This window comes from Balaenoptera ricei, chromosome 14 (assembly GCF_028023285.1).
Source record: "Balaenoptera ricei isolate mBalRic1 chromosome 14, mBalRic1.hap2, whole genome shotgun sequence".
NCBI lineage: Eukaryota > Metazoa > Chordata > Mammalia > Artiodactyla > Balaenopteridae > Balaenoptera > Balaenoptera ricei.
In genome coordinates this window covers 8216519-8222886 of record NC_082652.1, presented here as the reverse complement: position 1 = coordinate 8222886, position 6368 = coordinate 8216519, and the positions used below count along the sequence as shown (strand labels likewise).

Here is a 6368-nt window from a genome sequence, read left to right as displayed (position 1 = left end):
TTTTTTTTTCTCCTCCCACTAGGATGTCAACTCTGCAAGGCAGGGATTTTATTCTGTTTTGTTTGCCTCTGTACCCCCATCCTCTCAAACAGAGCTTGGCATGTTGTAAGTTTTCAGTAAATATTTGTTGAATAAATGAATGGATGGATATAAAGTGATTAGTACTCAATAAATGCCCCATAATGGTAGCTATCATAGTTTACCATTCTGATTAAGAACTCAGTCTCTGGAATCTAACTGAAAGCAGCGTAACTGGGACAGGGGAAGTTTAACATTGTGATAGGAAGTTAGGCACTCTGGCTGAGAAACCCTGTCTGCACCATTTACTAGCTGTGTGATCTGGAAAAAGTAACTTCACCTTCCTAAGGCTTAGTTTCCTCATCTGTAAAATGGAGGTAATAATACTACCTCCCTGGTAGGATGTGAGGATAGAATGAGATGGTAAATGCAAAGCACTTAGTAGAGTGCCTGGCACATAATAAGTGCTCAATAAACAATGGCCATCATTACTCATTATAGTAACACTCAGACTAGGGGTAACTTCTGAGCCAATTAAACAGTTTTAAGTGCTTAGCTCTAAGCACTTAAAATAGGTAAGGGTCCAGCAAGCTCAATTAATGTTTGTTAAACTTTATCCGTGAGTTCCTCAAGGAACAGGATTTTGTTTACATTATCATGATCTTGGCCCCAGTACATGCTAATTAATGTTAAAACATGTTGGAAAAATTACACACTGAGCTCGATGAGTGAGAACATAGAATAGCTATTAGGATAATAATATCAATTGCCTACTGTGTGCCAGGCATGGTGTTGGGTGCTACAGATATGGCAACGAGCTGAAACAAACATGGTGGTCACGACTTTCAGGCTAGTGAAACTTAGCAGAGGGGAGACTTTGTACCAACAGTTGCACAGATAGAACATTGCAACGGATCAGTGAATCACAGCAGAGAAGTATATGAGGCTACGAGATATATAATATGGGTGGGATGAGGAGGGGGTTGACCCAGGCTGGGATTGAGGAGGAAGTCAAGGAGCTGTTCCAAGGAAGTGAGGCACAGAGCTGAGCTCTGAGGAGTTAGGCTGAGTGTGGGGGAAGTGTTCTCAGCAGAAAAAATAGCAGATGCAAAGGCCTCATGATGGGGGAGCACATACAGTAAAGGAACTGAAAAAAGGCCCATATGACCCAAATGTAGTGAGCTGCTGGTGGGGGTTAGGGATGAAATAAACTGGAAAAATAAGTAGGAACTTTAAGAACTAATTGGGCAGTATTTGATAAAGCTGAAGGAACATGCAGCTTATGATCCTGCAGTTCTGTGCTAGGAACCTTCTAGAGAAACAGACACAAGTTCACCAGGAAGCATGAACAAGGATGGTAGCCCCAGCTGCATTGTATGCAATCTCAGAAAACTTGGAACAACTCAAATCTTCATCGACAGGGTAGTGGACACATTACAGATATGTCTTTCTTGGGTTCCCCAGAAAGCAGAGTCTGAATCAAAAGTTTGCATTATACTTTATTGGGAAGTGCAGTCCAAGGAAGCAAGAGTGCAGAAAAGGGGGAGTGAGGCAGGGAAAGCGGGTGAGTCAATGAGAGTACGGAGAAGAGGCCATATTTACTATGGCAACTTAGGACAGTTCTGGGGAGAGGAAGAAGGGAGAAGAATTATCTACTGGCTCCTGATCAAAGGTTTGCCCCATGGGGTGTAAACTTCCTTCTTCTTCAGCATTACCCACATGTGAGCACCTAGGCCGTCACTCAGTGTCACACAGGAAAGCCCAGATGGAGGCCATTTGGTCAGAGCCCACGCAGAATCGGTCAACATAGTAATTAATGGTTAGGATGAAACAAGTGGCCAAAGGAAATCACCTGAGAGGGGAGGCGGAGAGGCTCTGAAGAAGCCTGTGACAGGTACCTTGTAAGGTGGAATACTGTGCAGCAGTGAAAAAGAGTGACCTAGAGCTCCTTGTGTCTACAAGATGACTCTGACCAAAAATTGTTGAACTGGAAGGCAAGTTGCAGAAGTAGGCACACAGTAAAGTTTATATAAAGTTCAAAAACAGGCCAAAGTAAACAGTGTATATAGAAAAGCAATGTTACAGTAAAGGATAAATCCAAAACCGAGGATAGTAGTTACTTCTGGGGAGTGAGAAGATTGGGATGGGGTGATGGAGAATTTCAATGAGAAATGTTGGTAATGTTAGGGTTTTTCTTGTTACTATTGTTCTTTTTTCTTTTTCTTTTTTTTTTTTTTTTTTTTTAGTGGAACACTTCACAAATATGCATGTCATCCTTGTGTAGTGGCCATGCCAACCTTTGTATTGTTCCAATTTTAGTAGACTGAGGTGAGCACTTTTTTTTTTAACTGTGGCAAAATACGTATAACATAGGATTTATCATTTAACCATTTTTAAGTGTACAGTTCAGTAGCATTAAGTACATTCACATCGTTGTGCAACTGTCACCACCATCCAACTCTAGAACTTTTTCATTATCCTTGTCTTAGTTAACTTGGGCCAGTATAACAAAATTCCATAGACTGAGTGGAGTAAACAATAGACATTTATTTCTCACTGTTCTGGAGGCTGGGATGTCCAAGGTCAAGGTGCCAGCAGATTCATTTCCCGGTGAGGACTCACTTCTAGGTTAGTAGGCAGCTGCCTTCTCCCTGTGTGCTCATGGAGCCTTTGCTCGGTATGTGTGTGGAAAGGGACCTTTCTCTCTCTCCTCCTCTTATAAGGGCAGTAATCCCATCATAAGGATCCTGCTCCCGTGACCTAATCTAAACCTAATCACCTTCCAAAGATTCTATCACACTGGGGGTTAGGGCTTCAACATAAGAGTTTTAGGAGGGGCTTCCCTGGTGGCGCAGTGGTTAGGAATCCGCCTGCCAGTGCAGGGGACACAGGTTTGAGCCCTGGTCCAGGAGGATCCCACATGACATGAAGCAACTAAGCCCGTGCGCCACAAGTACTGAGCCTGCGCTCTAGAGCCCACAAGCTACAACTACCGAAGCCCGCGTGCCTAGAGCCTGTGCTCCACAACAGGAGAGGCCACCACAATGAGAAGCCCGCGCACTGCAATGAGGGGTGGCCCCCGCTCGCTGCAACTAGAGAAAGCCCTTGTGCAGCAGTGAAGACCCAACGCAGCCATAAATAAATAAATTTATTAAAAAAAAAGAGTTTCGGGAGGAAATAAACATTCAGCCCAAACAATCCCAAACAGAAACTCTACACCTAATGAGTAAATAACTCTCCCCAAATCCCCGTCCACCCAGTCTCTGGAAGCTACCATCCTGTTTTCCATTTCTATGAACTTGACTACTCTGGGTACCTCACATAAGTGGAATCACACCATATTTGTCCTTTTGTGACTGGCTTATTTCGCTGAGCACAATGTCTTCAAGTTTCATCCATATTGTAGCATGTGTCAGAATTTCCTTCTTTTTTAAGACTGAATAATATTCCATGGTATGTATATAGCACATTGTTTTTCCATTCATCCACTGATGGACATTTGGATTGTTTCTACCTTTTGGCTATTGTGAATAATGCTGCTGTGAAAGTGGTAAAGTTTTGTTTCTTAAATTGATAACAATAATATATTATTATTTTAAACCATATATATGTTTATTCCCTATTTTTTTTAAGCTTAGAACTGCATAGTATTCTTCTTTATTTTTTTACTTGCTCACAGTGGCACAATCTTTATTACTTTGCATGGCAGTAACTCCAAAAAGTAATTTCACGACTTCATTTTACTATGACAAACTCCATATTAGCCATTTCTTATCAAAACAATTGGTACATTATTAAAGTTATCTTTGTAAATATTCAAACGAACTGATCATTAACTGTAAGACCCCAATAAAAGACAATGAGCAAATAGTGAATTTTTAAATTATTATTAAAAAAGAAGGGAAGGATGCTGGTGATGGTGACATAGCAGTGGGAATATACTTAATGACACAGAACTGTACACTTTAAAATGGTTAAAATGGTAAATTTTACGTTATGTATATTTTACCACTATTTTTTAAAAAAAGAAGAACGGAAGGAGGGAAGGAAAGTGTCAGATCAGGCAAAGTCTTGTGACTATGGTGAGGATTTGTTTTGTTCTGGTTTTTGGCCGCACTGCATGGCTTGTGGGATCTTCCCCGACCAGGGATTGAACCCAGGCCACCACAGTGAAAGCCTGGAATCCTAACTACTAGGTCACCAGGGAAATCCCTTATGGTGAGTATTTGAATCTTTAACAATTTCTATGCATTGCCTGAATTTTTATAAGAATAGATTATATAGAAGTCCAGGCAAGGTGTTACACCAAGGAAGGAGACCAAATCCTTCACTGATGGCTGGAAAAGTCAGGCCAAATGGGAGGGTGGGTAGCCTGTCAGAGGCTCCCAGCTCACTGCCAGCAGCACCAGGGTTAGGACTGAGCTGCTGCCCTCTTGCCCGGGGTATGAATGAAGGAACAACTGCCAGTAGGGGATCAGCAGTAATCAGACAACAGGCATTGCCTGAGCACGTGCTACAGGCAAGATCCTTCCTGGGTGCCCAGGGGATGGAGAGGCAGGTGAATGAAGGGTGAGTCTACCTGACCTTCAAAAAGCTAGTTCCCAGGTGAGTAGATAAGACTGGGAAAGGTACCTGCCAGTACAAGGTGATAAGGGGCCCCTCTGCACTCTGAACACACCCATGTTATAGGCTTATCTTTGTGTGTTAGAGTTATTTATTTACAGGCCATTTTAGCAGGAAGACTGGGGACTCCTTGAGGGTATTCATTGATTCAGACATTTCTTTAACTACTGTGTACCCAGGCACTAATTTGGGGCAGGTGGTATACAGTAGAGGCTTATTAAATGTACATTGCCTAGCATTCAGTAGGCACTCAAATGCTCCTAGAATTGAATAAATAATGCATGAATAAGTAACTTGCACCAGCCCTGGCACACAGTAGGTGTTCAATAAATGTTGAATTGCATAAAGGAAAGACTAGCACAGGGCCTGGCACACAGGAAGTACCCTCTTGCCTTTCTCACCTACCTCCATCCTGAGCCTGAATCCTGGACACTGAAGCCCTGAGACCAAATTGGACATCCAGACCATCATCATCATCCATCCATCCATCCATCCATCCATCCATTCAAAAAACATTTATCAAGGATACTGTGTACCAGTCACTGGGGATACAGCAGTGACCAAGGCAAGGAAGGGTTTTTCTCTCTCATTTGCTCACATTCTAATGGAAGAGAAAGACAATAAATAAGTAAACAAATTAAAAACAACGACAACAAAACAGTAACATTAAGTGCTTATGTTGGCATTAAGTGCACCTAGGTGATATGAGAGACAGCAGGGAGCGGTGGGTGATATCAGGGAAAGACCTCTCTGAGAAGTCTCTTTAGACTTGAGCTAAAGTCTAAAAGGGAAGAAGTGGCCAGCCATGTGAAGATCTGGGGGGAAAGCAATCAAGCAGAGGGAACAGCATGTGCAGAGACCTCGAGACAAGAGTAGACTTGGCTGTGGGAAGAACTGTGAGAAGCAAGTAAGCTAAAAGGGGTGGGGTGGGGCAGAGCATGGTGTTGGAGCAGTAGGAAGGCACTAGATCAGATGAAGCTTTTTCATACCTCTTCTCATGGGTAAGGAGCTTGGGTTTTATTCTAACTCAGATGCAAAGCCATTGGAGGGCTTTAAGCAGGTGTGGTAGGCTGAATAATGACCCACGAAGACATCCACGTCCTAATCCCTGGAACCTGTGCATACATTACCGCGTACGGCAGAAGGGGCTTTGCAGATGTGATCAAGTCAAGAATCTTGAGGGACTTCCCCTGGTGGTACGGTGGTTAAGAATCCACGCTTCCACTGCAGAGGGCACAGGTTCAGTCCCTCGTTGGGCAGCTAAGATCCCGCATGCCGTGTAGCAAAAAGGGGGGAGTTTGAGATGGAGAGATTATCCTGAATTATCCTAATGAGCCTAATGTAAACACGAGGGTCCTTATAAGAAGTAGACAGGAGGGCTCAAGAGAGGAGATATGACAACAAAAGCAGAGATTGGACTAATACGCTTTGAAGAAGGAGGAAGGGGTCACAAGGCAAGGAGTACAGAAGCTGAAAAAGGCAAGGAAATGGACTTCTCCTCAGAGCTTCCAGAAGGAAGCAGCCCTGTCATCACCTTAATCTTAGCTCCTTATGATTCATTTTGGACTTCTGACCTCCAGAAGTGTAGGAGAATACATTTGTACTGTTTTTAAGTCACCAAATTTGTGTAGTTTGTTACAGCGGCAGTGGGAAAATAATACAACCAGAGCAGGGACAGGGTCAGATTTGTTTTAGAAAGATTTTTGTTTGGTTGCTGTTACAGAATG

At 42.9% G+C, this 6368-nt stretch overlaps 1 pseudogene; it reads right to left on the bottom strand.

Moving 5' to 3' along the window:
- Positions 1 to 2257: 2257 nt before the first annotated feature.
- LOC132348315 (U6 spliceosomal RNA) lies at positions 2258 to 2353 on the bottom strand (annotated as a pseudogene).
- Between the last annotated feature and the right edge of the window lie 4015 nt (positions 2354 to 6368).